At 37.2% G+C, this 27,626-nt stretch overlaps 1 protein-coding gene and 1 long non-coding RNA gene across 5 annotated transcripts in view; one reads left to right on the plus strand and one right to left on the minus strand.

The window, feature by feature from the left end:
• Positions 1-14,132, plus strand: part of LOC129035741 (uncharacterized) — a 37,849-nt gene extending 23,717 nt beyond the window's left edge. The window contains exons 2-6 of the long non-coding RNA XR_008502310.1: positions 7,245-7,332; positions 8,556-8,659; positions 8,771-8,836; positions 12,486-12,654; positions 12,749-14,132. This is a non-coding gene — a long non-coding RNA (uncharacterized LOC129035741). The remainder of the gene's footprint in view (positions 1-7,244; positions 7,333-8,555; positions 8,660-8,770; positions 8,837-12,485; positions 12,655-12,748) is intronic.
• The window catches only part of NR3C2 (nuclear receptor subfamily 3 group C member 2), a 358,928-nt gene that overhangs the window by 131,797 nt on the left and 199,505 nt on the right, over positions 1-27,626 (minus strand). The gene's annotated exons all lie outside the window — the stretch shown is intronic.

Consider the following 27,626-nt stretch of genomic DNA (forward strand, 5'->3'; position numbering starts at 1 on the left):
CTTGTGCTGTGACCCTGGAATTTACTCCCAAACCTCTCAATGCCTTGTCTAGCAGAGTAGTAGAAGTTACTGTTTAAAACCTTGTCCCAGAGGGGTCATTAGCCATTGTATCACCATATAACAAGGCAAACACACATGGGCAGCCAAGAAAATATCTAAAAGTAAATGAGATGTTCATTTGAATGAAATGAAAATTTAAATGAAAAGTACATTTCAAATATTTTTACTGGTCTGCAACAGGCAGAAAAACAGATTCTCATTTAATCAAAGTTTAATCGCATGATCCATTTGTGATAAAACAAAAGTAGTTTTAATTGCGTGATTTTAGCCTCTGCCTCTTTATAAGGACCTACTATGTGACAGGCATCGTGTTTATTGTGCAGATGAAGGTTTGTAATAAAAACATTTGCTTGCAAGAAGTTCACAGAACTACATACAATTACCTATGATAAAATGTGTTAAGTGCATTTTAAGGTATAAAAACTGTTAAGAGATCACAGACGAAGAAGAAATTAATGAGGGAAGGAGAGGAGGACAGAAGGTAGTGATCACAAAAGTTTTGTGAAGAGGTCATCTTTCATCTGAACCTTAAAGGAGAAACGCAATTTCTCCAAGCTGAGAAGGAGAGGAAGGACAATGATGGGGTTTTTTTTTTTTTTTTTCAGACAAGACACACTTCTCTAGGAGGAGTCACAGCTGCCTCAACACAGTACCACAGCACACACAGTGCCTTCTACATATGACTCAGGATACACTGATTAAATAGCTGTACAATAAAATTCAACAAAGTCATGGAAATTCATTTTAAAATCAGTATAATAAAAATCTTAGTAAAGACAATCGTATCAGCAAACCCAAGGAAAAGTAGAAATCATTAGACATGGTGCTAAAGTCTAAGGAATGTCAAACAAAAGGTGAGAAACTGACCCCCAATAATTTGGGGGTCATACATAAAACATACATAAAAATACATAAACATACATAAACATACATAATGGAATTTTTATGTATGTTTAGTGTTACCTAATAACTTACTCACAATTCAGTTTTCGGCTTACATATTTATAGTATTCTGAACTGAATATGTTTATCTCATATGAAATTAAAGCTGAGTATTATTCTATGGCCGTTCCAAAGGATATGGTCTTTCACATGTACTCAACCTTTAAGTCAATACAATCTAATAGTTTAAGAAGACATTACATTTCAGACAGCCATTCTGCCTAAAAACACTCAATTATTTAAATTGAATTCTGATTAAAGTTAAAATAAAATCTTCTTCAATGGGGCATGCGAGGTTCTCAGAACTTTTGCAAATGACAGCTTTGTAATCTGATTCTGTTTCATCCAGTAAAGCCACATAATGAATATGCCACGAAACTGCAGTCACTATAGCTGTCTATGGAATACTTTACAACTTACATATTCCCTTTTTTCTTGAGCTCCAAAAGGCAGGGAAAAATGGTGCAAATGGTTCTCGTTGAAGCTTGAATATTAAATACCAAATTGAATTATTGAAAAGAAAGTTTCACTTCTTATGGAAGAAGATACAGGGGTTTTCATTCTAACTAGGACTTACCCCAGGTCACAGAGGTAATGGAGAGATGCCAGACTTTAAATCAGAAGACCTGGGGTTGAAACCAAATTCATCTACTCACTAGCTATGACTTGGTGCAAGTTACTTTACTTCTTAGGGGTCTATTTCCACTTCTGTGCAACTGTAAAAGTATAGTCTACCTAGCTAGATTATTGAGAAGTGCAAAAGAAACATTTTCAGATGCTAAGGACAGTGCTTAGCAGAATAGGTAACTAAATAACTTAGCTATTAATATTGATTCTAAAGTTGGGCCTTAAACTAAGAAAGATCTCCTGTTTGTCAGTCTACATACCATATTGTCTAGGCAGTTTTCATTGGTGTTTTTGAAGAGTTTTTTTTTTTTTTAAAAAGGAAACTAGACTAATACAACAACGATGTTATATACCCACTTTCCACAATTTGGGTTGTCTTTTCAACCCTAAAAACAAAAATAAAAATTTTCCAAATCATGATCTAGGTCTCCATGAATGCATTTGGCTCCATGACCATTTAGCCATTCAGATGGACAACTGAAAATTACTGATAACTAAGAAACCAGGGAAGAGAAGACTGCTCCTGAGAAGCTACCTGAGCCACATCTAGGAAATGTGGGATCCAGCATCTTGCCACAAAGCTGGGCCATGAGATGATGAAATGAGTGAAGCAGCAGGAGCCTGCACGCCCTGGCTTAAGGAAAGAGCAGCTGCTACAGCTGCTGCTCAGGGCTTGCCAATGGCTGGCATGCTGGAATGCAGGTTCCGTGTTGCCAGACCTTTCACTGCTTCAGGAGAGGCTGGACGTTGAGAGTTTATAGGAAATCTCCTCATTTTTAAATATTGGCAAATAATTAAAAACATTAAAAAAAATTATGCAGGCCAAACAAAACATCTTGACTGGCTTGATTTCAATCTGGAGAAATCAGATTAAGAGCCCTGAAAGGACAAGAGCACCCAGGCATGCAGGCTGGGGCTGCGTGCAGCCTTCAACAAGGGGATGGGGGCCTGGGTAAGGAGTGCATTCTCCACCGAAGCACTATTGGGCAGGATTCTGGCCTTCTATTTCCTTCTGTATTTGAATCTTATCTTTATGCCTAAGCATGATAAACAAATCCTGGAAGCTGGCATTCAGATAAATAACATAAAGTCTGTTCGGGTTATGAAAAGGGAAAACAAGGCATCCAGAACACAGGCATGTCCCTGAATGGTGTTACCCTTATGTCCTTGGGATTCACAGCTAGATGCCTCTGGTGTTTCATAAAGTATCGGGAAAAAAACATTCAAATCGACACTCAGTTCTCTGGAAAACTATTCTAGTTCACTACACTGCAATGTTATTAAATGCCCTTGAGGCGTTTATCCATGAACTGCTGCTGCATGCTGGTGGTGATTGCTGGGCAAGCTAACAGAAGCTGATCCGGGCCTTCCTTATGAGGAAGCAAATGCTGTGGATAAACAGTATGGAGAGCTATGGACAAACAGTATGGAGAAGGTGGAAGTAATTCATTAAACTGCATCACAGCAATGCCACACGTGACCAAAGATATGCATTTGTAATACTGAGGTTAAAATAGCTATTGAATTTATGTGCCCTTCAACATACCCTGGAAAGTAACACTGGCACCAAAAACATGAGAACATCAAGTGAAACGTCTTCCTCATTCTTTGGTCCATTTGAGAAAGGTCACGATTAACCTGTTAGGCTCTGAACACTGCAAAGATCTAGGAGATCTCCAAAGGGGTTAAATAGTAAATATTTTAGGCTTTGTGAGACATAGTTTTTTTTGTTTTGTTTTGTTTTTTTTTTTTGAGATGGAGTCTTGTTCTGTCGCCCAGGCCATAGTACAGTGGGTTGATCTCGGCTCACTGCAAGCCCTGCCTCCCAGGTTCAATCGATTCCCCTGCCTCAGCCTCCTGAGTAGCTGGGACTATAGGCGCCCACCACCACGCTTGGCTAATTTTTTTTTTTTTTTTTGTATTTTTAGTAGACATGGGATTTCACTGTGTTAGCCCGGATGGTCGCGATCTCCTGAACTTGTGATCCACCCGCCTTGGCCTCCCAAAGTGTGAGACATAGTTTCTGTCACAACTACTCAACTATGTCATTATAATGGGAAAGCAACCATAGATGATATATAAATGAATGACTATGGCTCTGTTCCAATTAAACTTTATTTATTAACACTGAAATGTGAATTTCATGTATTTTAACATATCACAAAATATTTCTGACTCCCCACCACCCCCCCAATCATTTAGTTCCCAATACAAAAATAGTCAGGGGGCCAGATCTGGTCCCTGATCTAGGATAATGACCAAAGAAGAAATAGCATTTCCTGGTCAACTACCATAAGTCAAAACTGTGCTTAAGCACTTTATTGGATCATTTAAGTAAGACAACAATCCTATGAAACAGTCTTAGTATCTCCATTTTACGTATGAGAACACTGAGGCTGGGAGCAGTGAAGTAACTTGCCTAAGTGTTTGCCGAGAGTAAATGAAAGAGCCAAGATTTGGGCCCAAGAGACAGGCTCTGGGACCCTTGCTACACTCTGAGGGCCACATGTGCATATAGCAGTTCTTAGCCTTGGCTGGGTATCAGAACCTTACTGGAAACTTCAAAATACTTGGATCCTTTCAATTTATTAAATTAGACATGGTACCCAGGCATCTTTATACTTAAAAAAGACATTTCCCACAAATGTTTCTGGAGAACAGTTGGGACCTACTATATGCCCAGATCTTTGCTTTGTTGGACAAAGTAGTATCAGACATGGTCCTACTGATAAACAACTTATTTATCTTGAATGTCAAATCACCCTGCTATCTGAACATGTTACTTAGCTCATGATCACAACCAGAGGTACGGTCTCCAAAGGTATCAAATTACAGATCAGACCCACAAGCAGCTAAGTCTTAGATGGTGGCCAAAGTCTTTTTTACCAAAGCCGTATTTGCTGAAAGCCACCACCACAGAGCTGGGGATAAGCCAAAGGTGAACTGAAACTGGAAGTTAAATTATATCAAGAGCAAAAAGTGGCAAGACAGCTAGTAAAGACAATACAAATGACACTTAAGAACTTTATATAGTATATTTTAACAGAATAAGCATAGATAAACCAACCTGACTTGTGGCAAAGCATTTATTTGCATGACTGCAATGGGTTCCCCATGGTCAGAGTTCCCCGCTACAGCTCTGGAAAGTATTTAAGTCTCTGGCTGGGAGAAAACTCACCGTATGAAGCTTCTGTTGACCTCCCTTGCCAGACCTAACCTAGTGGAAACCACACAGGAAGGCAATCTGTCCAGAGAACTATGCTTCCATTTCAGAACACAAATACAGAAAACTCTTAGGACATGCACAGGAAAAATCTCTCATTCCCCACAGATCCCCACCTGGTACTTTACACCTCAGAGATTTTCAGCCTTGGGACAGGGCCAGTCATACCTTCCTGAACTTCCCTGAGTAAGAGGCTACTTGTGCAATGGAGTGTTTGGAACTCACTGGAATGACATGACTGTCCTATTTAAGTCTTCCCAAAACAGATCCACTCTGCTATTGTAGTCTCATCCTACCAATGGAGGTCCTTCCTCTTTCCATCTTTTCTTTTTGCTGACCTATGCTGGTTTGCAGCTGCTGTCTTTTGACCCCGGTTGATGTTTCTCTCCTCTTATCCATTTACATTTTTCTAACACCAAATGTGGATCCAGAATAGTGAATTCTGCGAAAAAGAATAGTCTAAAGTTTTCCACCCTCTGACTGGGCTTGAGTACTTGCTGTAAATCAAGTACTCAAACAGCCTAGAGCTATAAACTGAGAAGACAAGGAGAAGAACTCTAAACGTCAGGCAGAACCCATGTGTAATGGACTGCAGCCTTCATAATGAACACTTGCAGCCACTAGTGAGAACTTTCAACAATGGTATCTTTGAACATAAGGACAATGAAAACCTTTTAAAATCAAGGCAAATCTACTATAACTACATGTCTATAATCGCTGGGAGGTTTACTCCATCAGATAAATAGTTTTGTTGTTTTGTTTTAATTTTCTAAAAGGTAACTTCAGCAGAGTAGTACAAAAGAAAAAGTTACCAACATTTGATTTCAACCTCTTAAGACACTAGGAGTCCAGTGTCTGCAGTGTGTTAAGGCTGTGAATCTGCTATAAGTCTAAGTACAAAAACAAAGGTAAATATCACAGCTATAGTTGATAGCTGTTGCATTAATGAGAACAAACAGAAATAAAATCTTAGTGACAAGAACACCTTTGGCAATATCAGGAAAAAGTTGAAAACATGGTTCAAACAGAAGCCTTAAAAACCAACATATTACAGTTGAATAGTCTATCATACAAATGATGCAGGAGTCTGCAAAATCATAGGAAATGCTACTGTTTCTAAGGGATCCAAAAGGCTGTAGAACATAAACACATATTCTCTTATTGGCAACAAGAATCCCATATTCACTTAGTGGTTTTATTGTTTTGGTTTGGTTAACATTTTGGTGTACTTCCTCCATCTTATTTTTCAAGTACACATTTTTTTTTTAAACATAGAAGTTATTTTTCCCCATTTTAAGTGCACAATTCAACAATTAGTCAATTTACAGAGCTTCATAACCATTGTCACAATCCAGTTTTTTAGTATTGCCATTGCCCTAAAAAGGTCCCTTCTGCCCATCTGCAGTTAATTCCTGTTCCCATTCCCCAGTCAACTACTAATCTAGTTTCTGTCTCTTTAGGTTGGTCTTTCTGGACACTTCATATAATGGAAATCATATAATATGTAGTATTTTGTTTTTGGTGTTTTCCACTTAGCACAATGCTTTTGAGGTTCATCCATGTTGCAGTGTGTGCTGAACAGTATTCCATTATGTGGATATACCACACTGTTTTTACATTTACCAACTGGCATCTGATTGTTCCCAAGTTTTTTTTGTATTGAATAATACTCATTAATATTTGCATATAAATCTTTGGCCATAGATTTTCATTTTTCTTGGGTAGATATCTAGAAGTGGAATTGCTGGATCTTAGGTTAAGTGTATGTTTAATATTTTAAGAAACTGCTAAACCGTTTTCCATGCTGGCTACACCATTTTACATTTCCACCAGCAAAATATGACGTGTTTTTCCATAACCTCACCAAAACTTAGTACTGTTATTTAAAAAGTATTATTATTGTAGCCTCTTAGTGGATGTGAAATTACATCTCATTATGGTTTTATTTTGCAATTCCTTAATGACTAAAGACATTGAATATCTTTTCATGTGATTATTAGCCATTTATGTATTTCCTTTGCGACATGTAGATTATGTATGTCTACTTAAATCTTTTATCTAAAAGAGTCGTCATCTTATTATAGAGTTCTAGGGGTAATTTATATATTTTGAATACAAGTTGCCAATTAACGTTTTTAACTTTGCCTGGAACTCTAAAATTAAATGATCTTTCATTTGTGAGCTAGAACAAGGGTTCTCAAATTGTGGCCCAGGGTCTCAGGGACTGTTATGGGGGTTCAAGAAGTCAAAAGTATTTTCAAAATTATACTTAGACATTAATTGCCCTTTTCATTCTCACGCTTTTATGAGCATACAATGGAGTTTTCTAGTGGCTACAAGAAGTGTTCACAATTATCTGAAAAGGCTCTTAAAATACTCCTCTCTTTTGCAGCTACATATCTGTGTGAGGCCAATTTTCTTCATATACTTCAAAACAACAGAAGAATCCAGATGTTTTCTATTAACCAGATGTTGGAAAGGTTTGCAAAGATATAAAACAACGACATTTTCTCATTATTTTAAAAATTTTATTTCAGAAAATATACTACGTTAACATGTGATGAGTTTTATTGTTATTTTTAAAGGAATTAATAAATATTTTTAAAATGCCTTTTAATTTCTAGCACAAAAAATATCAATAGCTATAACTTACATAAATAAAACCTCTTTGGGATTTTCAATAATTTTTTCTTTTTTTGAGACAGAGTCTCACTCTGTCACCCAAACTGGAGTACAGTGGTGCAATCATAGCTCACTGCAGCCTCAACTTTCCAGGCTCAAGCAGTCCTCACACCTCAGCCTCCTACCTAAGTAGCTGGGACCACAGGTATACACCACCACACCCAGCTAATTTTTTTTTTTTCTTTTAAGACCGGGTCTCACTGTGTCCCCCAGGCTGGAGTGCAGTGGTGCAATCATTGCTCATTGCAGTCTCAAACGCCTGGGTTCAAGTGATCCTCCCACCTCAGCCTCCCAAGTCACTGAGACCACAGGCATTCATCACCAAACCCAGATAATGTTTTAATTTTTTTGTAGAGATGGGGTCTCACTATGTTGCCCAGTCTGGTCTTGAACTCCTGGCCTCAAGTGATCCTGCCACCTCAGCCTTCCAAAGTACTGGGATTACAGGTGTGAGCCACTGTGTCCAGCCAGATCTTCAATAATTTTTAAAAGCATGAAGAAATCCTGTAACTAAAAGGCTTAAGAACAACAGAGGGAGAGAAACCATAAGTTAAGGAAATAGTGGACTGACTTCTGATTATAGAAACCATTAGAAAACATTTCCTGGCCAGGCATGGTGGCTCATGCCTGTAATCCCAGCACTTTGAGAGGCCAAGGTGGGAGGATCACTTAAGCACAGGAGTTTGAGACATGCCTGGGCAACATAGCGAGACACTGTCTCTACAATTAAAAATTAGCCAGGCATGGTGCTGTGCATCTGTAGTCTCAGGCACTTGGGAGACTGAGGAGGGAGGATGGCTTGAGCCCAGGAGGTCAAGGCTGCAGTAAGCCATGATTGTGCCACTGCACTCCAGCGTGGGTGACAGAGTGAGACCCTATCTCTAAAAAAGAAAAAAAGAGAAAACATTTCCATATGCCAAAGTCAATCAACCAATCCCTAAAAACCAAATGAAAGCTTCAATGTAGAATCCAAGGAGAGGTGCAACATACAAGATTTTTAACATCTGCTTCCTTAATTCAGACTCAACCAACATTTCTGAAAGCTTTGAGGCCTTTGCCATCACATGCTAAGAGGAGTAAAGTGAAGAAGCTAGCAAATGAAACATGTACCAAGAATATCTGGGGGTGAGACCAAATTTCTGATGAGATTATTGTTGAAAATCTGTTAAAGTCTGTACATTATATGGGGCTCAAACAGACCACCTCTGCGATTATGTTTCCTTATGTCTCCCTCAGTGTCTGCTTGCTTATCTATCTCCTGAGACATTTTTGTCAGAATACAGTGGCTGAAGCGTTTAAAAGGTAAACTGTAAGCCTTTATTACTATGTGAAACTATCAATAATTTATTTATGAATATATCTGTTAAATCTCAGGATTTCCAGAGTAGTAGCTTTATAAAGTCACATAAAGTGGACGTACAACTCATAGAACAATTCTTTCTCATTCACTGTACTTCACTGTCAGAGAGAAAATGACTCTTTAATTATCATAATGTCATGAAATATTACAAATGAAAACTGGTGGTAAAAAGTGAAGCAGTAGACTGAATAAACCTCTTCAAAAAATTGATGTACATTTATCTTCTTTTCTATTTATCAAGACTAGAAATGAATAAAACCTCTACTAACCATAAGACTTAAAGGTAAAACATATCTTTATTCTATTGGGAAGTCAGTTTAGAATAAGTGCTACAGGCCGGGCGTGGTGGCTCACGCCTGTAATCCCAGTACTTTGGGAGGCCGAGGCAGGTGGATCACCTGAGGCCAGGAATTCGAGACCAGCCTGGCCAACATGGTGAAAGCCCATCTCTACTAAAAATACAAAATATTAGCTGGGCATGGTGGCAGGTGCCTGTAATCTCAGCTACTTGGGAGGCTGAAGCAGGAGAACTGGTTGAACCTAAGAGGTGGAGGTTGCAGTGAGCCAAGATCTCACCATTGCACTCCAGCCTGGGTGACAGAGCAAGACTCTGTCTTTAAAAAAAAAAAAAAAAAGAAAAAGTGCTACAATCTTAATCTCCAATATGTAATAATTACAGTAACCTAACTTATAAATTTGTGCATACATGTCTGTGTATGTATGTGTGGATATAGTAAAAAAGTTAATATAATATGTAAAGATCTTGTACCATATCTGGTACATAATAAGCAATAATTGTTAATTATTACTATGACTGTTATTGACACCAAAGCAAATTCACTGATACTAAATCGGATTTTCATTTATTTAATCTATGGAACACCAACAATGTATTGCCATGAAATTAAATGAAGCCTCATTGGAATTCAAATATATCTTATGAAGAATCATAAAATATCATCCAAAATGACACATTTTCTATTATTTGCAATTATGGGGAATGAAGACAGCATGAAAAATTAAAATCTCCAACAGACTTCTTACTTAGGAGTGGGCCCTGTGCTAAGTACTCAAAAACCTATTGATTTAATAAATGAGTTCAAAGCCCGCATTAGCCTATAATGTTTGCCTGAAAAAAAATCACCTTGGTTATTCAAAGCTACTGAAAAAGAAGATGAAAAAATCCGTACTTTCTTCAACAACAACTCTGCTCTCTGGTAAAAATGGCAATATAATTCCTGAAATTTTCAAAAGATGATAATTGAAAGAGAAGCAATGCACCTAGTAATGTATACACTGATTTATTATTAACAATTGAACTTCTGGAAAATCATTTAGGAAATTAACAAAACATAATAAAAGCAATACAATTTAAAATGTGGGTTATATATTGTTTGATAGAGACACCTCATTTAATTCAGGTAAGTTTACACCTTGCCATTTGAAATGTTTACATTTCAGAGAAGGAGCAGAGAAGGTAAAAGTTTGCTATTTATTTTACTGAAATTAAATTAAGCAAGTGTTTATTGATCATGTACTGTGTGCCTACCAGCTTTTTAGATACTACAGGATTACAGAGCCATTTCAGATAACATCTTATGCTCTTCGGAGCGCGTGAAGTAGATTAGATATAGTAAGACCTATATACATAAATGCATATATGAGAAAGAGGGAAAGGAGCAACAGCAAGATATCAGTGGTAAAAAAACAAAACAAAACAAAAATGTGGTAAAGATAATATGGGCAATGGAGTAAATGGAAACAATGTAAACTATAATTCTTTAGAAATAATATTTTAAAAGCGACACAAATTGAATAGATGAATAAAAAGGACTCCGGTTCCAGCTCCACTTTCCAACCTTACCACCTACTTGGCCCTACACTGACACTCCCCTTCAGCAATATAGAGCTATGCAGCAAGCTCCGAATACTCCTTATGTCCCCTTCGAATCTCAATGCATTCTTTCTCCCCAGCCTCAAATGCATCCCTACTTCTCCGCTTACAGCCAAGACTCAGCATAATTAAGACACATAAGGAACCACTCGTTTGACCCTCACTAAGCAATACCATGTATTGTTAGTGTTGTTTTCTTACAGATTTTTTAATTCTCCAACTAGACCATAAACTGGCTGAGCACAGACTGTGTATTACACAAATCTGTGTCTTTCCCACGGTGCCTGGCAGACTGTCAATAAATATCTGGTAGTTGATTAAGGTGGAAGCTGACTTAAGAGCAAAGTCAGACTGTTACTGAGCTATGATAAGCTATTATTAAAGGAAGACACAAAGAAAGAAGTATTGGTAAAATACCAACTGAGTAGTAGTATGGTTAGTTTAGGGATAGAGAAGAGTCTGTCAAATGAAAGAGAAGAAACAACCTGAATTGGAAGTAAGAAAGAGGTAGAGCAGAGATATTTTGAATGAAGCATTAATAAGACTCAGAGGCTGATTTTTCATAAAGAACAAAGGTGAGAGATGAATCACAAATTACTTTAAGGTTATAAATGTTAGTGCCTGAAATAATCATGATGTTATCATTAACAGCGAACTAAAAGTTGGAAAGAACTGCCAAGTTTGCAGGAAGGCTTAGAAGTTACATTTTCATCTTGTTATGTTTCAGGTACCTGTAAAATATAGGCATGGGAAGATCCTATAGGCAAATGAACATATAGAACCTAAAAACTGAAGCTGGAGAGAACAAGGTGTTGACGATGTTGATTTGGGAGACATTCACAAACATATGTTGACTGAATGTACTAAAGGGATTAAGTGAAAAAGGGAAAAGACCAGAGAGTCAAGAATCTCAAGTTAGGTGGGAAGAATAGGGATCAGAGAAAGAGTGTGCAAAGAAAAAAAAAACAGAGGAAAAAGACCGAACTAGCATAGACAACACGCAAATCTCTAATCTCAGGAAGAAGCAGGTTATCTTGCAGTAAATAAATGAGCTAGAGAGTCAAGAATTTTACGACTAAGAGAAAAATGGAATTTTAAAGATTTTATAAAAGAATATCTACATACATACACACATTAGTCAAAATAGAATGTGTTACACTATTTCATGATATGACATTCAAAGCACAATGATTTTGTCTATTTCATTTCCTCAGCGCTACACACAGTAAAGCTCAAAGCAAGCACTAAATAAATGTTTGTCACATAAATGTGCAGAATGTTTCTCTCCAGTTAGAAAGAGTGAGGCAGCATTACATTGTGCGGACACAGAAAAACGAAGCTGTCTCAATTCTATGGCAAAGCCAGTATTAGTATTCCATAGCTGGAGATCATTTTACATTTGTTCACTGTTTATGAATTTCAGCAGACTCTAACCTTCAAGAAATAGTGTGGTGTGTGGGAAAATGTTTGGGCTTTGAAGTGGAACAACATGGGTTAGAATCCCAGCTCTGCCATGTCTTAGAAAACTGTGAAGCTTCTGAAAGCAACAACCTGAATGTCTTCATTTTTTAAATGGTAATACTGATAACAATATCTAACTTACAGGATTGTTATAAGGAGTAAAAGAAACACTGCATCTGATAAGGCCTGACTAGATGAAGGAAATTAACAAATGTTTATTTTCCTTCTTATTTCAGGAAAGGTACATCCAGAAAAAACTCCTGGAATTGGGATTTCAAAATCTTATTTCCATTTTATTCAAGTTATTTCCTCTTTCTGCGGCAGCAAGGCAAAACTGATGAACAAAGAGCAGCTTATTATTAGGAATTAAGTATTAAGGAATTATAACTTCAGCGAGGATGCCATGTAAGAACTGGAACTTTAAATCTTCCCTGGACAAACTAGAAGACATGAAAATACTGCAGATGAACCATTTATTATTCCTCTCTTTCTCCTGCAGGCCTCCTGGCTTAACTAGAATGCAGTCTCTCTGACTCTCAACCCTAGCTTACCCAAGAAGCTAGAGAATCCTGTTACCAAATCTGTATGGTTCTGGGTGAACTACAGGAAACATACTGAGGTTTGAGAATTTGATGGCGCTTTCTGCTGAATGACAGACGAAAGACTGGTTTATAAAATTGTATGAGTTTTTAGAAAAGTTTATCTACCTCCTACCTATCAGAAAATATGAGTTAGTGTTTGCTAATATAATTCATTATGAAACAACATAAAATCATGCCTCAAGACAGATATAAAAATATAAATTCTCTCATCTTTAGAACTTTGTTTTCAAGTTTATACATAACAATGTTATGAACTCTGTAGGAGTTTAATTTTTTCTTTGCTGAAACTGACACAAATATTCATTTAGAAAATATTTATTCCCATCATCTCCTAATGAATTACATGTAATTTATGGATATTAAAATTTGAATAATTTTGAAATAATTAGAGCTTTTTTGAAAAGAAAAATCTCAATATCTCTTCTGTACTAGTAATGGAGTTACTAAGTTGCAGAAAAATGTCACTATAAAAACACAAGAAAAACATTTTTATTAACAAAAACCACATTCCTAAGGAAATGAAATCAAGGCAAGGTACTTAACGGCAGATTCATCTTGGAGATTATAATCCTAATGTTTTCACACTCTTACTCAAACATCTGGCACTCGACTCTATCACTCATTGGGTCATTTTTCCTCTTTCAACAAGGACTTACTCATAAACGTCATATCTTTATACAGAGGTTTACATAACTAAGAGTAGACATTTTCAGATATCTGTAATGCATAATATATTAATAACATTTAAATAAAATGTAAGCCTTTATGCTTTCCTAAGATATGTGTAATCAGAAAAATAATAACACAGTACAATTTCCTTAAGGCACCTATCACAAAACAAGTTGCTGAAAGCTTTGTATACATGAATGTTAACACCTCAAAATTTCAGTAAGATCTTTATCAAGACCAGACATTATGCTCCATTCTGGGCCTTTTGTTTAACTGAGGTAAAATGTACTGTACAATGTAGTAAGTCTAGATAATGTTTCCCTGAGCAAAGAAAGCTACCTTGTGCTCTCTCCAGCCAATCCCCACCCACCACTAGGAAACTACTATTCCAATTTAAGTCACATAGTTTGGTTTTTGCTTTTTCTTGAACTTGATGTAAATGAACCATACAGTAAGCACTCCTTTGTGTCTGACTTTTTTCCCTGAAAGTTTTTAAGATCTGGGTTGTATGCGTCACTAGTTCATTCTTTTCATTGCTGAATAGTATTCCATTATATGCATATACATAGTTTACCCACATTATGAATAAAGATGCTATGAACATTCATGTGCACATATTTGTGTGGATGTGTGTATTCATGTTCCTGGATAAATACCTGGGAGTAAAATTCCTGGGTCATGGCAATAGGTATGTACTAGGTAGGCCTAGGGTATATATACAGTGACTTTATAGGAAACTGATAAACCATTTGCTAAAGTGGTTGTGCCATTTTATGCTTCCCACCAGTGAAGCATGCGAGTTCCAGCTAATTCACATCCTTTCCAATATTTGGTGTTTTCTATCTTCATCACTGATTTCTGGAGGTATAAAATAGCATTTAATCCAGGTTTTAATTTGCCATTTGTATTTCTCTGACTACAAATGATGTTGAGCATTTTTAAAATGGCTTATTGGCCAGCATCATTGGTTAAGCCTGTCTTCAAGTCTTTGGGTAGTATTTTTAATTTTCAAATAATTTCAAACTAACAAAAAAGTTTAAGAAAAGCACATAAAGTTCCTGTATAACCATCACTCAGCTTCTCCAAATGTTATATAACATCATAAATGTTATATAAATATCTTAATCACAGCATAATGATCACTGAATTATAATTCAATACTCTTAACAAATCCATACTTCGCTTATATTTCATCGGTTGTCCACCTATGTCCTTTTCGTGGTTCAGGGTCCAATCCAGGATCCTTAGTCTCCAACCGACAGTCTCTCAGTTTTTGTTTTCATGACCTTGACACTTTTGAAAAATACTGACCCGTTATTCTGTAGAATGTTTCTGAGTTTGAATTGTCTGATATCACCTCTTATTTAAATTCAACTTAGGCATTTTTGGCAAGAATTTAACAAGAGTGACGTTCTACCCTTCTCAGTGCACGATTCCAGGTGGTACATGATATTGACATTTCTCATTACTGGTGATATTAACTTTGATTACTTGACTAAGGTGTCTGCCAGGTTTCTCTACTACAGTGTTATTTTTTCCTCTGTTGTTAATAAGTATCTTTTGGGGAGATATTTCAAGACTAGGCAAATATTCTGCTTCTTATATTTTCACCTACTAATTTAGCATCCATTAATCATTCTTATCTGTAACAATTATTACCACGGTGATAGCCAAGTAGTGTTTTTCTATTTTCCTCATTTCTTCTATATTTATTGATGGCATTGCACTGTAAGCTGTCCCTTTTCCACCATTGATAGATTTATTGTATATGAAATTATGGATATTTAACACACGCTATGGATTATAATCTATTCACCCTCATTTATTTATTTTGTTGTTCAAGGTGTCCCAGATTTGCCCACCAGGAGCTTCTTCAAATGGGTTCTTGTGTCCTTTTGAAATGCCTCCATCCTTTTTTGAGACCTCCTTACTTTCTGGAGCCCCAATATATTGCTGCTCCAAGATAATTTGTATTTTCTCTGCCCCTAGTCCTAAATCCAGCCACTGCTTAAAGATCCTGACTCTTTTTGGTGGTGAATGGTATTAAGAAGTCAAGATCTGGGTGCTAGCTATGCTCATTGTTACTGGGTGTCACTGTATCTGGGCCTTCTCAGTAGACAGAACAAGGAAATGTAGATATGTTCACATAAAGAGACACACATAGGTATGTACGCATATTAAAAGCCAGGAGATCATAGTGCAATTTCCTATTGAAATCCAACATTACAGGGTTCATTCCTAATTTGCAATTAATCCCATTAGCTCCTGGCTGATCTTTCCTGTATTTCTTTGCACAAATATGCAGATATACGTGTATTATATATTTTCTTTTTTCTCACATGAATAGTAGCATTATTTACACACACACACACACACACACCCAAGTACTTTGCTTTTTCCAGTGACAGTATATTGTCCACATCAATTCAGAGAAACCTTTCTTGTTCTTTTATAAAGCTGCACAGTACTCCATTGTGTGGATGTACTATGGTTTATTTAAGCACTATCCTAGGTTTGGGCACGTAGGCTCCTAATATTTTGCAATAAAAAAAGCAAAGCTGCAATGATTTTTTTTCCAGCTTTTCACTGGGTAGTCTTTCTTCTTTTAAGCTATGTATATAAATATCTCCCTTACATATTATGGACACAGTTCCTTTGTCAGATACACGCCACAAATATTTTCTTCAGTCTATGAGTTCCCTTTGCATTTTCTTCATGGTATCTTTTGGTAAGTGAAGTTTTAAATTTTAATGAAGTCCAACTGATTCATGCATCCAAATTTTGAAAACATGGTAAAGCAGAAGACAACCTTAAAAAGTCAAAGGAACTACTGAAATTTGAGTATCTATTGTTTAAAGTGGCTGGATATGTGAAGCAGGAGACTACTGTTTATGAAACATTATATCCAACCCCATATAATAAAGGTGTTCAGAAAAACATAAAATATCCTTCCACCATAGCCAGACTGTCGGCAGGAAAGAAAGGCAAACTTCTGTATGATGCCTATAAAAGAGCTGAGAGGCATAGAAGGGATGAACAATTATGGTGAAAGGGCTGATGACTAGTAGTAGAAAGATTCTTGCCCAGGTCCCATGAAGAAGGCTACTGAACAAAGACACAAGGTCTAGGCCAAGAAACCATCTCGACAGCCTTTGCTGAAAGGAGATTAAAGCAAATTGATAGATGCAGGAGGCAGATAAGGGAACCTGCACAGGGTCTTAACCAGGCATGCCCGCAATGAACTGGGGGCCCTCATGCACACTTGGAGAATAAGGTGGAACCACCCGAAATTCACGCCTTATGCACTGGAAGGAGTCTGGCCTCTTCAGCTTGTGTGTGATGGCCTGGTATTCAAACTGTGAGGTGGGAGCCTGTTGGCAGAACCCCCTCTTTCTTTGCTGAGAACTTTCATTTTGCCTAATAAATCTGCCCTCCTCACCCTTCAATATGTCCTCACGTCTATTTTTTCCTGGTCATGAGACCAGAACCTGGATTTTAGCTGAACTAAGGAGCAAAATATCCTGCATCAAAATGAGGTTATAGTCCTGTGTGTGTGCCAATTTTGGAACTGGAAAGGGTACTGGATCTTAATTCTAAATAAACAAATGATATGTGGGCTCTGGCTTTCCTGGCAGAAGGAGATGAGATACAGTTAGAGAGTACTGACATTCTCAGCCCATAGATACATGTCACCACAGGCCACAGATACTCCTGTGATAGCCAGGTCTCCAGTTCTAACACCTGCTAAAGTAAAGCAAAAATACACCCAAATGAAAGTCACCAAATGTCACCTCTGGCCAAAGATATCAATTTAAATAGTCAGAAGATAGTTTACTTTTTTTATAAGCAGCTTAAAGGGACATTGTAGTGGACATTATTGTAGCCTACGTATCACTCATTTCCTTTCTCCCTTCCCTAAAGAACTCTACGTCTGTCCACTTTCCAACCCTTCCCCCACAGCTTACTTATGTCCAGGGTGCTAACTCCAATCTCAACTCCAGGGAAATGCTTTGTTATCTAAGATAATACCAATCCCCTTGTCAACAACTGTTCACAAGTGACCATAGAACTCTGAGGTCAAAGGTTTCCTGAGACCTTCTGGGGGAAAAAAAAAACTGTACTTTAATTGGGAGAATTCCCTCTCTCCTCCAGTACATAACTGAGAAGCCACATAAGCTCTAGTACTAGAAATTAGCTTTGGAGTAAAACAGGCACTTACAGGGGAGAACAGAGAGATAAAAAGAACCCAGTTTTTGTTTTTGAGACAGCGTCTTGCTCTGTTGCCCAGGCTGGAGTGTAGTGGTGCGATCTTGGCTCACTGCAACCTCCGCCTCCCAGGCTCAAGGGATTCTCATGCCTTAGCCACCCAAGCAGCTGGAATTACAGGTGTGTGCCATCACACCTGGCTAATTTTTTTGTATTTTTTAGTAGAGACAGGGCTTCACCATGTTGGCCAAGCTGGGCTTGAACTCCTGGCCTCAAGTCATCTGCCCGCCTCAGCCTCCCTAAGTGCTGGGATTATAGGCGTGAGCCACCACATGTGGCAAGAACCAAGATCTTGACATCACTCTTCTCTTGTATTAGCCAATCCTGATAGCTGCCTTCCCTCTGAAATTGCAATTATGTGAGCCAGTAATATTTTGTATTATTGAAGTCAATTTGTATAGGATTTTTGAAAAATTATAGGCAAAGCACCCTAAATAATAGAATATCCTACTTAACATCCAATGCCTTTACCTTAGCTCTAAATTCTTCCTCTGTTTCATTTAAGCTTTCATGCTCAGTTATAACCATGCAGTGGGATGAAATAAGAGTAAGCAGAAGTTCAAGTTTCACACACAAAACAGGAGAATGTATTTATGTTTTAAAGTCTTAGTTCTAAATCCAACAGACCATGTGATTTCCTAGTATCGCATTATAGGTTAACAACAGCTAAAGAGCAAGAAAGATGCTCAGCAAATTTCCCAAATTTAAGCATCGATTACTGAAACAAGCTCTTGTAATACAAACTCAAAATGAATTATAAGATGTGTGTGGTGGTCACATGGCCTAACAGAGAAGACTGCTTTTTATTCTTAGTACCATCTAAAGGATGCTTAGGTCCTACTTGTCAAGGTAATTTTCACCCCTTGGTGAGTATTCCAATCTCTATGACAGATTAATCATTTCAAATAGCATTCTGTTAAAAGTGCAGTATTCTAAACTGATGACTAAAAGTATCATTTTCTTAGAGAGATAAAATTCTCTAATGCATGTAAGGATCTAGATTCTAGGTCCAGATTAAAAACTAATGATGATATTTCACAAGAACCAAAACTTTCAATTTGGTCTTTTTGCTATAACCATTGATAAATTCTAATATATTCATTGTGAAGATCCAATAACATACAGACATGCTTTAGAGATATTGAGAGTTCTGTTCCAGATCACCGCAATAAAGCAAACATCCCAATAAAGCAAGCACATACTTTTTTCGGTTTCCCAGCACATATTAAGTTTACACTATTACTGAAGTCTATAAACTCTGCAGCAGTACTGCATCAAAAAAAATCTACACACCTTAATTAAAAATACCTTATTTCTAAAAATGCTAATGATCATCAGCCTTCAGTGAGTAATAATCTTTTAGCGGGTAGAGTCTTGCCTCGATGTTGATGGCTGCTGACTGATCAGAGTGGTGGTTGCTGAAGGCTTGGGGCAACTGTGGCAATTTCTTAAAATAAGACAACAATGAAGTTTGCTGCAACGATTTACTTTTCCTTTCATGAAAGGGTTCTCTGTAGCATGTAATGCAGAACTTCCTTCAAAACTGTAGGCAATCCTCTCAATCTCTACCACTGCTGTATCAACTAAGTTTACGTAATATTCTAAATCCTCTGTTGTCATTTCAACAATGTTCAAAGCATCTTCTCCAGGAGAAGATTCCATCTCAAGAAACCACTTTCTTTCCTCATCCATTAAAATCATTTCCTCATTAATTCAAGTTTTATCCTGAGATTGCAGCAATTCAGTCACATCTTCACGGTCCACTTCTATTTCTAGTTCTCTTGTTATTTCTACCACATCTGCAATTACTTTCTCCAATGAAGTTTTGACCCCTCAAAGTCATCCATGATGGATGGAAAGTTGGAATTAACTTCTTCCAAACTCCTGTTAATGTTGATATTTTGACCTCCCATGAATCGTTTATGTTTTGGACAGCATCATATTATAGAATGGTGAATTCTTTCCAGAAACTTTTCAATTTACTTTGCCAGATTCATCAGAGGAATCACTATGCATGGCAGTGATTGCCTTATAAAATGTATTTCTTAAATAATAAGACATGAAAGTCAAAATTCCTCCTGGATCCATGGACTGCAGAATGAATGTGTGTTAGCAGGCATGAAAACAACATTAATTTCCCTGTACATCTGCATTAGAGCTCTTTGGTGACTAGGTGCGTTGTCAGCATGCAATAATATTTTGAAAAGTATCTTTTTGTCTGAGCAGTGGGTCTTAACAGTGGACTTAAAATATTCAGTATACCATGCTGTGCACAAATGTGCTGTCACCTAGCTTTATTGCATCATGTATAGAGTACAGGCAGAGTAGATTTAGCACAATTCGTAAGGGCCCTAAGATTTTTGGAATCCTGGCTTTAACATAAAGTCACCAGCTACATTAGCCCCTAACAAGAGAGTTAGCCTGTCCTTTGAAGCTTTGAATCTAGGCACTGTCTTCTTCTATCAAAGTCATTGGTGGCATCTATCTTCCAATAGAAAGCTGTTTCATCTACATTGAACATCTATTGTTTAGTGTAGCCACCTTCATCAATTATCTTAGCTCAATCTTCTGGATAACTTGCTACAGCTTCTCCATCAGCACTTCCATCAAGGTGAAGTGCTGCTTTACCTTGCACTTGGAGACAGATTCTTTTCTTAAATTTCATGAACCAACCTTTGCAAGCTTCAAACATTTCTTCTGCTGCTTCCTGACCTCTTTTAGCCTTCACAGAATTGAACAGAGTTAGGGCCTTGCTTTGGATTAGCTTTGGCTTAAGAGAATGTTGTGGCCGGTTTGATCTTCTATCCAGACCACTAAAACTTTCTCCATATCAGCAATAAGACTGATACCAGCCTTAAAAGTGCTAATCTGTGAACATACAAATTAAACCAGCCACATGGTTTTCTTTCTTATCATTTGTGTGTTCACTGAATAGCACTTTTAATTTCCCTGAAGAACTTTTCCTTCTCATGTACAACTTGGCCAACTGTTTGGTGCAAGAGGCCTATCTTTCAGCCTATCTCAGCTTTCAATATGCCTTCCTCACTAAGTTTAATCCTTTCTAGCTTTTGACAGATGCGCAACTCTTCTTTTCACTTGAACACTTAGAGGCCATTGTTGGATTATTAAAGGTATAATTTCTTTAGGTTTTTATTTTTTTGAAGCAGGGTCTCACTCTGTTGCCCAGACTGGAGTGCAATGACACAACCACAGTTCACTGCAGCCTCAACTTCCCTTGGTTTAAATGATCCTCCCACTTCAGCTTCCCGAGTAGCTGGGACCACAGGTACATGCCACCACGCCTGGCTAATTTTGTATGTTTTGTAGAAATGAGGTTTCACCATGTTGTCCAGGCTGGTCTCAAACTCCTGGACTCAAGTAATCCTCCCACCTCGGCCTCCCAAAGAGCTCAACTCAATTGGGCTAATTTCAATACGTTGTGTCTCAGGGAACAGCGACGTCTGAGGAGAGGAAGAGAGATGGAGGGAATGGCCGGTTGGTGAAGCAGTCAGAACACATACAACATTTGTAAATTATGCTCACCGTCTTATATGGTCATGGTTTGTGGCACCCCAAAGCAATTACAATAGCAACATCAAAGATCACTGATCACTATAACAGATATAATAATAATAATAATGAAAAAGTTTGAAATATTGCTAGAATCACTAAAATGTGACACAGAAACATGAAGTGAGCACACGCTGTTGGAAAAATGGCACCAACAGACTTGCTCAATGCAGGGTTGTCACAAACCTTCAATCTGAAATTAACAAATGCAATATCTGCAAGGCACAATAAACAAAGTATAATAAAATGAGGTATGCCTATATCTAAAGATCATTGAAATAAGTGGCCCATATACTGAATAATGATGGGGTGACCATCATCCACAAGCAATCTCCCAAAAGTAATTTCAATGTGCAAGTTTGGTTTCTGTCATGCTAAGCATCCTAACATAAAGCTTTCTGTCTACTGAATACACTGTACCAATATGTTCAGTTTCTCTATGCTAGGTGTTAGGAAGGTGACAACTTAAACAATTTTTTTATTTTGAGGAGAAATGCCATAAAATTTATCAGTGTGCATCAGGCAGAATCACAGTGATTGCCCCAACTTTTCAATGGGTCTCCAGTACTTATATAAAAGGGGAGGGAGAGGCTGGGGGTGGTGGCTCAAGCCTGTAATCCCAGCACTTTGGAAGGCTGAGGTGGGCAGATCACGAGGTCAGGAGACTGAGACCATCCTGGCTAACATGGTGAAACCCTGTATTTGTATTTTTTGTACTAAAAAACACAAAAAATTAGCCAGGTATGGTGGCACGCGCCTGTAGTCCTAGCTACTTGGGAGGCTGAGGCAGGAGAATTGCTTGAACCCAGGAGGCGGAGACTGCAGTGAGCCAAGATTGTGCCACTGTACTCCAGCCTGGGTGACAGAGCGAGACTCCAGTTAAAAAAAAAAAAAAAAAAAAAGGAGGGAGGGATGGGGAATATAGGTAATTCTGCTGAAGGGCAATACATGGGTTACTAGGGAGAATGAATGGATTGAAAAACAGAGATTAACTTGGGTTTTCTCCCTCTATTTTCTTATTTTTTAACTTTTATTTAGGTTCAGGGGTACATATGCAGGTTTGCTATACAGGTAAACTCATGTCATGGGGGTTTGGTGTACAGATTATTTTGGGTGACCCCTTTAAAACTTAAACTAGAAACAACTGCTAAACATGAAAATATTTTCACAATGTTTTGCACTAAACTATACCTGCTGCTTTATTATATCATGAAAATATTCAAAAGAGCTTTGGAATGGCCAATAAATCGCATTTAAAATGACAGCTCCTGGTTACAGGAGGGTCCTCATTAGAAACTATTTAGGACATTAAAATGTGTGGTGTTTCCTTGGTTCTTGATTTGTAAAAAGTGCATTGTAAACACTTATAAAAACAACTATAAAAAGATCTTCATGAGATGATACTAAGGAAATTTTTGAAGATTATTCTTTTAATAATAGTATTTAAAAATTTTAAGTTGCAATTATATATATATATATATTTTTAAGAGTCCTATCTCTTACAGATACATATGGAAGAATTTATCATTGAGTAGGCCATGTCTTAAAATAATCCAGTGAGGCAGGAAAAGGGGATATGCCGCTAACTGTAGAAGTGAGGTTATGGATATTTGAGGGTTCATTATACTATTTTATCTTCTTTTGTGTGTTTGTAAGAGTCTGCATATTAAGTTTTAAAAGCTTTTCACAAAAATAAGAATTAAAAGCAGAATTGTTCGGTGGATTTTTCTTAAAGTTTAAAATATAACACAACCATTCTGAAATGTGATTGTATTTTTTTCACTTTTAACTGCTTTATTGGAGTATAATTTACATCTACACAGTTCACCTACCATAGGTGTACAGTCTATTGATTTTTAGTAAGTTTTATGGTTGTATAATCATAGAAACAATAATTTAATTTTAAACCAGGAGAATTTTTTTTTAGTGTTAGGAGAAGAGTGTTTTGTTGTTGTTGTGAAACAAGGATCTACTTAAACAATGGTTAGGACAACAGCTTAGCTGTTTTAGAACCATGTCTATTTTTCTCTTCTTGAAATACCAAAATAATTTAAAAAAAAAACATTTATCAGCAACTAGATTTTGTGACTAAATCTATCCTTCTTCCTCCATCTTTACTGATATATTTCTTCCTTGCCAACATTTTTTCCTCTTTTCCATGTATCTTCTCCCTTGGCAGACGGCCACTGCCAGCAGCAGCGGGCAGATGCAAGATCTGAATCGACTCTTCTGTGTTTCTAAAGCTAGGCCAGTGCAGCTCCAGGGAGGGATTCCACTACCCATCTGAGGTCCCCTTGGGAATGGCAGAATTATAACTTATCTTTCCCATTTCTGAGGAAGTGGGAAAAAACCTGAATCCCTAAAGCAGGGCTGAATACCACTGCACTCTCAGCTAAACTGATTTTTGGCTGCTCCACTATCATTTCTACCCAGGCTTCAAGGTGTTGGGGTAAGTGATCCCCCACTTAACAATGGCTTCTAGTATTTGTTTCTATAGGAATTGTTCTGTGTTTACTTCAGTGTCAGCTCTAGAAATCAGCATTTATGCTTTCATTTTCAAATGTCCAGCCTCAATGGAAAAAGAAAAGTTGATTTTTTTAATGAAATCCTATATGCTTTTCATGTGGGTGAAAAGATAACTTTAGAATAATTCACTTTGGATGCATAACACTAATACATAATAGTATTAATATATAACAAATAAAATATACAATTAGCAATTGATATTCTTACACTTAAAAAAAGGTCAGAAAAGTTTTGTTTGAAGGTTTAGCATACTATAAATAAAATATATGAGAATTTACAATCACTAATAATGCTCATATTTCAATGTTTTATGCACTTAAATCAAATACTTTGGGAAATTATATCTAGCTGGACACTCATGGTCATCACCGATAAGGTATCACAATAGAATGTGCATCATACATAGAATCATTATCCAAACACTTTACAGTGTGTGAAAGGAGGTGCTATTAAAAATTATGCCAGGACACAGGTATACACCAAAACTTTCCCAGGCTAACTGGAACACAAGGTAACTCTAGTTATAAACACATCAATGCAAAAACATTTAAGATTAATGGGATTGAGGTACATTCCCAGTTCTTAAGGGGCTATCATCAATTCTTCAATTGTTCTTCCCAAGCTCCTACTTCTGGAAAGCATTAGCCATTAGTAAGGGAAAGAAGCCAAAGGAATCTCTTTTATAATTTTGTCCCTTGAACTGGGATAATATTTTACCTTTGTACCACAAACATTCTTATCTTTACATTTATATCTCACTGAACTATGAACTTTAATGAATACTGAATTTAGCAAAACAGATTACAATTCATCAAATGAGAATTATGACAATCACCAAACTGTGAAAGTTGGGGAAAAAATCAAATTCTAGGGAAGACATACTGTCATTTGCAACTGGACAATTTAATTTTTTAAGATACAGTGCCAAGAACTTTTATCACTATAAAATATCAACAACAATTTTGAGACTCAGATTATTGAGTAACTTAAATTAGAAATCCAAAATAGAAAGAGTCCACCTGGAGGGGCTCCCCAAAACTATTGATAACATTTAGCTAGTCCTAGAATTTAAATAACATTTCAATTTTCTTTAAGGTCTCTTCGCACTAAAAATGTCACAATTAAAATTCTCAGCAGTACTTACGTCCGTGAGCGTTAAAACCAAAATCAAACTAAAAACTTAAAAACCACTGAAATTTATAAACCAGAAGGATTTTCCACTTTAGTAAAGAGATTATGATAAAATATGGCACAATTTTATGAACTTATTAGTCCAACTAAATGAATTTACATTCTGCAGCGCTTCAATAATTGTAGAAGTTGGAGCACTGCCCAAAAACAAAATGGGTTTTTTTTTGGGGGGGTTGGTTTCTATGCAGAAGCCAAAATGATTTACATTTAAAATTAAATTACTGAATAAAATACATGGCATGAAGCTAAAATGGTTTATAATAGGTGAATAGTAGTGATGTGAATTTCCTTCTCAGAAACGAGAAATATATATGCTAAAACTATTTCTGAATGAACTTCCAAAACTATTAACATCATTCATTTAAATACTTTGATATCAAGATGACACCAGCTTAAATACTGGTTCTGACAGTTTATTCCATTTATATAAGATATCACAAGGAGAAATTTAGAAACATTCTGATGAACCCAAATGAGAAACCTCAATATAGCTTTTCAACTAATATTTAAAGCAAACCATCTGAGGACACCATCAAATATGCTTCTTTTTTCCTAACTCATCACTACTATTACTACTATTTTATATTTTTATTTAAAATTAGCAACTCTATTTGCAAAAGTGTCTATTTTCAGGCATCCTCGCTTAAGAAGCCCTCAGCAGGAAAGACTGTGCAATCACATGCAATTACAGATGGAAATGACACTCAAATTTATCTATGGTATTTGTTTCCCAAAGCCAAAACAATGTTTCCCTCAGCTATATTTCACCATTGGTTTGATCCTGTAAGACAAAAATAACTTCAGTTTCTTAATATCATCTGTAAGAATGGGAGAAATTTGAGCAAATCATTATTAGTCATGCTGGCAACAACAACAAAAAAAAGTCATTTTGCCAGACAAACAAGAGGTCAGAGAAACCAACACAGAAATGGACCTGAAGTAAGCTATCAAAAGTACAAGAACAATTTAAAAATGGTAATAAATATAAATGGCATCAAAAGACTATCATTAAATGTTGAATTACAGTGCACCACAGAGACCCAATTCAAAAGATAAGAAGTTTCCATGTTTTCTCTCATTGTTGAGTTTTAAAATATTATAATCCCTAAGATTTGATAAAGATAGACATTTAACAACTGTCCAGCATCTACCTATGACTTTGAGGAGACTCTGTATCTGGGTTTACAGCTCATTCATTTATTCATTCACCTACAGTACACTAGGTACTGTGTTATTTGTAGAAATTAAAGCCTAAACAAGATAGAGTCCCTCTCTGCTCTCAGGGGTCTGGTAGGAAAAAATAAATAGGAATTTTAATAAATCATGTTAAAACCTAAGATAGGGCAAGTTCAGGTGCCACAGGACACACAGGAATCAAGGAAACTTCAGCCACCTCTAAACTGAGTACTGAAGTTCTAGGAAGAATTAGCTAAAGTGAAGATGGAAAGAAGAGCAATCAAACACAGGGAACTCTGAGTCCAAGGGCTGGAGGTGGGGCAAGCAGCCCAACAGACAGATGGGAGAGGCTGGCACTTTCATAAACCAAGTACAGCTGAAGAACAGACGTAGAGGCATGAGTGAAAAGTGATGAAACTAGAGAAGGACAGGCAGATTCCAAAGTTCGTATATGATGCTGAAGTATTCTGAGGAAGCTTGAAAGCGAAGCCAAGTAAATGTGTGAATGCTGGGTGGGCTCATTTGTCTCCCTGATACCTGTCCCCTAGCATCATCCTCACTGCATAGTGATTCTAAGTGATGTATCAGCAACATTATTAAATGCCATGGGCCTTTCTCTTAAGGCCGGGGTCCCAGTCTGTAAAATGAGTTTGCTCAGCACAGTTGGTAACCCTGGGTTTCTGTGGGCCTATGCAAGGCATGGAGTCTTCAGTTCAGCACTGGGGCTACCTTTCCCTTGCCTGCTGCTTCTGGCTCTCTCACCTACCCATGCTCTTGAAGAATATCTGCCCCTCTGCCTCTGGTTGAAGGCTATCTGAGAGTAACGCCAGAATTAAATAGGGACCATTAGGAGGCTTCTGCACACTCCAAGTTTCTAAAATGTGAAGTGAACCACAACTACAAAGATGCAGAGGACAGGCAACTGGCGAGTTGCCAGGAAGTGCCTGGAAGCCACCAGGCCACCAGAAGGCACAGTTCTTAAAACTTGCTAATAAGCTCATTATATCTGGCTATAAGAAGCGGTATGAGGTCCACAGTTTATGAAAACATTTTGTCAGTTTTTTGGTATATGGGAAGATGAAGAAAACACCATGTGAAAAATGAGGTGTGCGAGGAAAGACTCCCTGCTGTTTGGGAGAATGGAACCTTTTCCAAGTTTTCGTGGACAAATTTTCAAGTGGTTTTCCTTGGTGGTCAAACTTTGGAAGCTTCAGAGAACACATCGTGATGGGGTCTGGTTTTCTCCCCTCCTCTTTCACGATGATGGGGGGTTTAGTTAGTGCACACAGGGCTGTGTGGTGAGAAAGCATAGCAAGAGGTCATGTGTGTGCGTGTGTGGGGGGCCAGAGGGGCAAATAACAGAAGAGCACAGAAACA

Source organism: Pongo pygmaeus, chromosome 3 (assembly GCF_028885625.2).
Source record: "Pongo pygmaeus isolate AG05252 chromosome 3, NHGRI_mPonPyg2-v2.0_pri, whole genome shotgun sequence".
In the NCBI taxonomy this organism is placed as follows: Eukaryota; Metazoa; Chordata; class Mammalia; order Primates; family Hominidae; genus Pongo; species Pongo pygmaeus.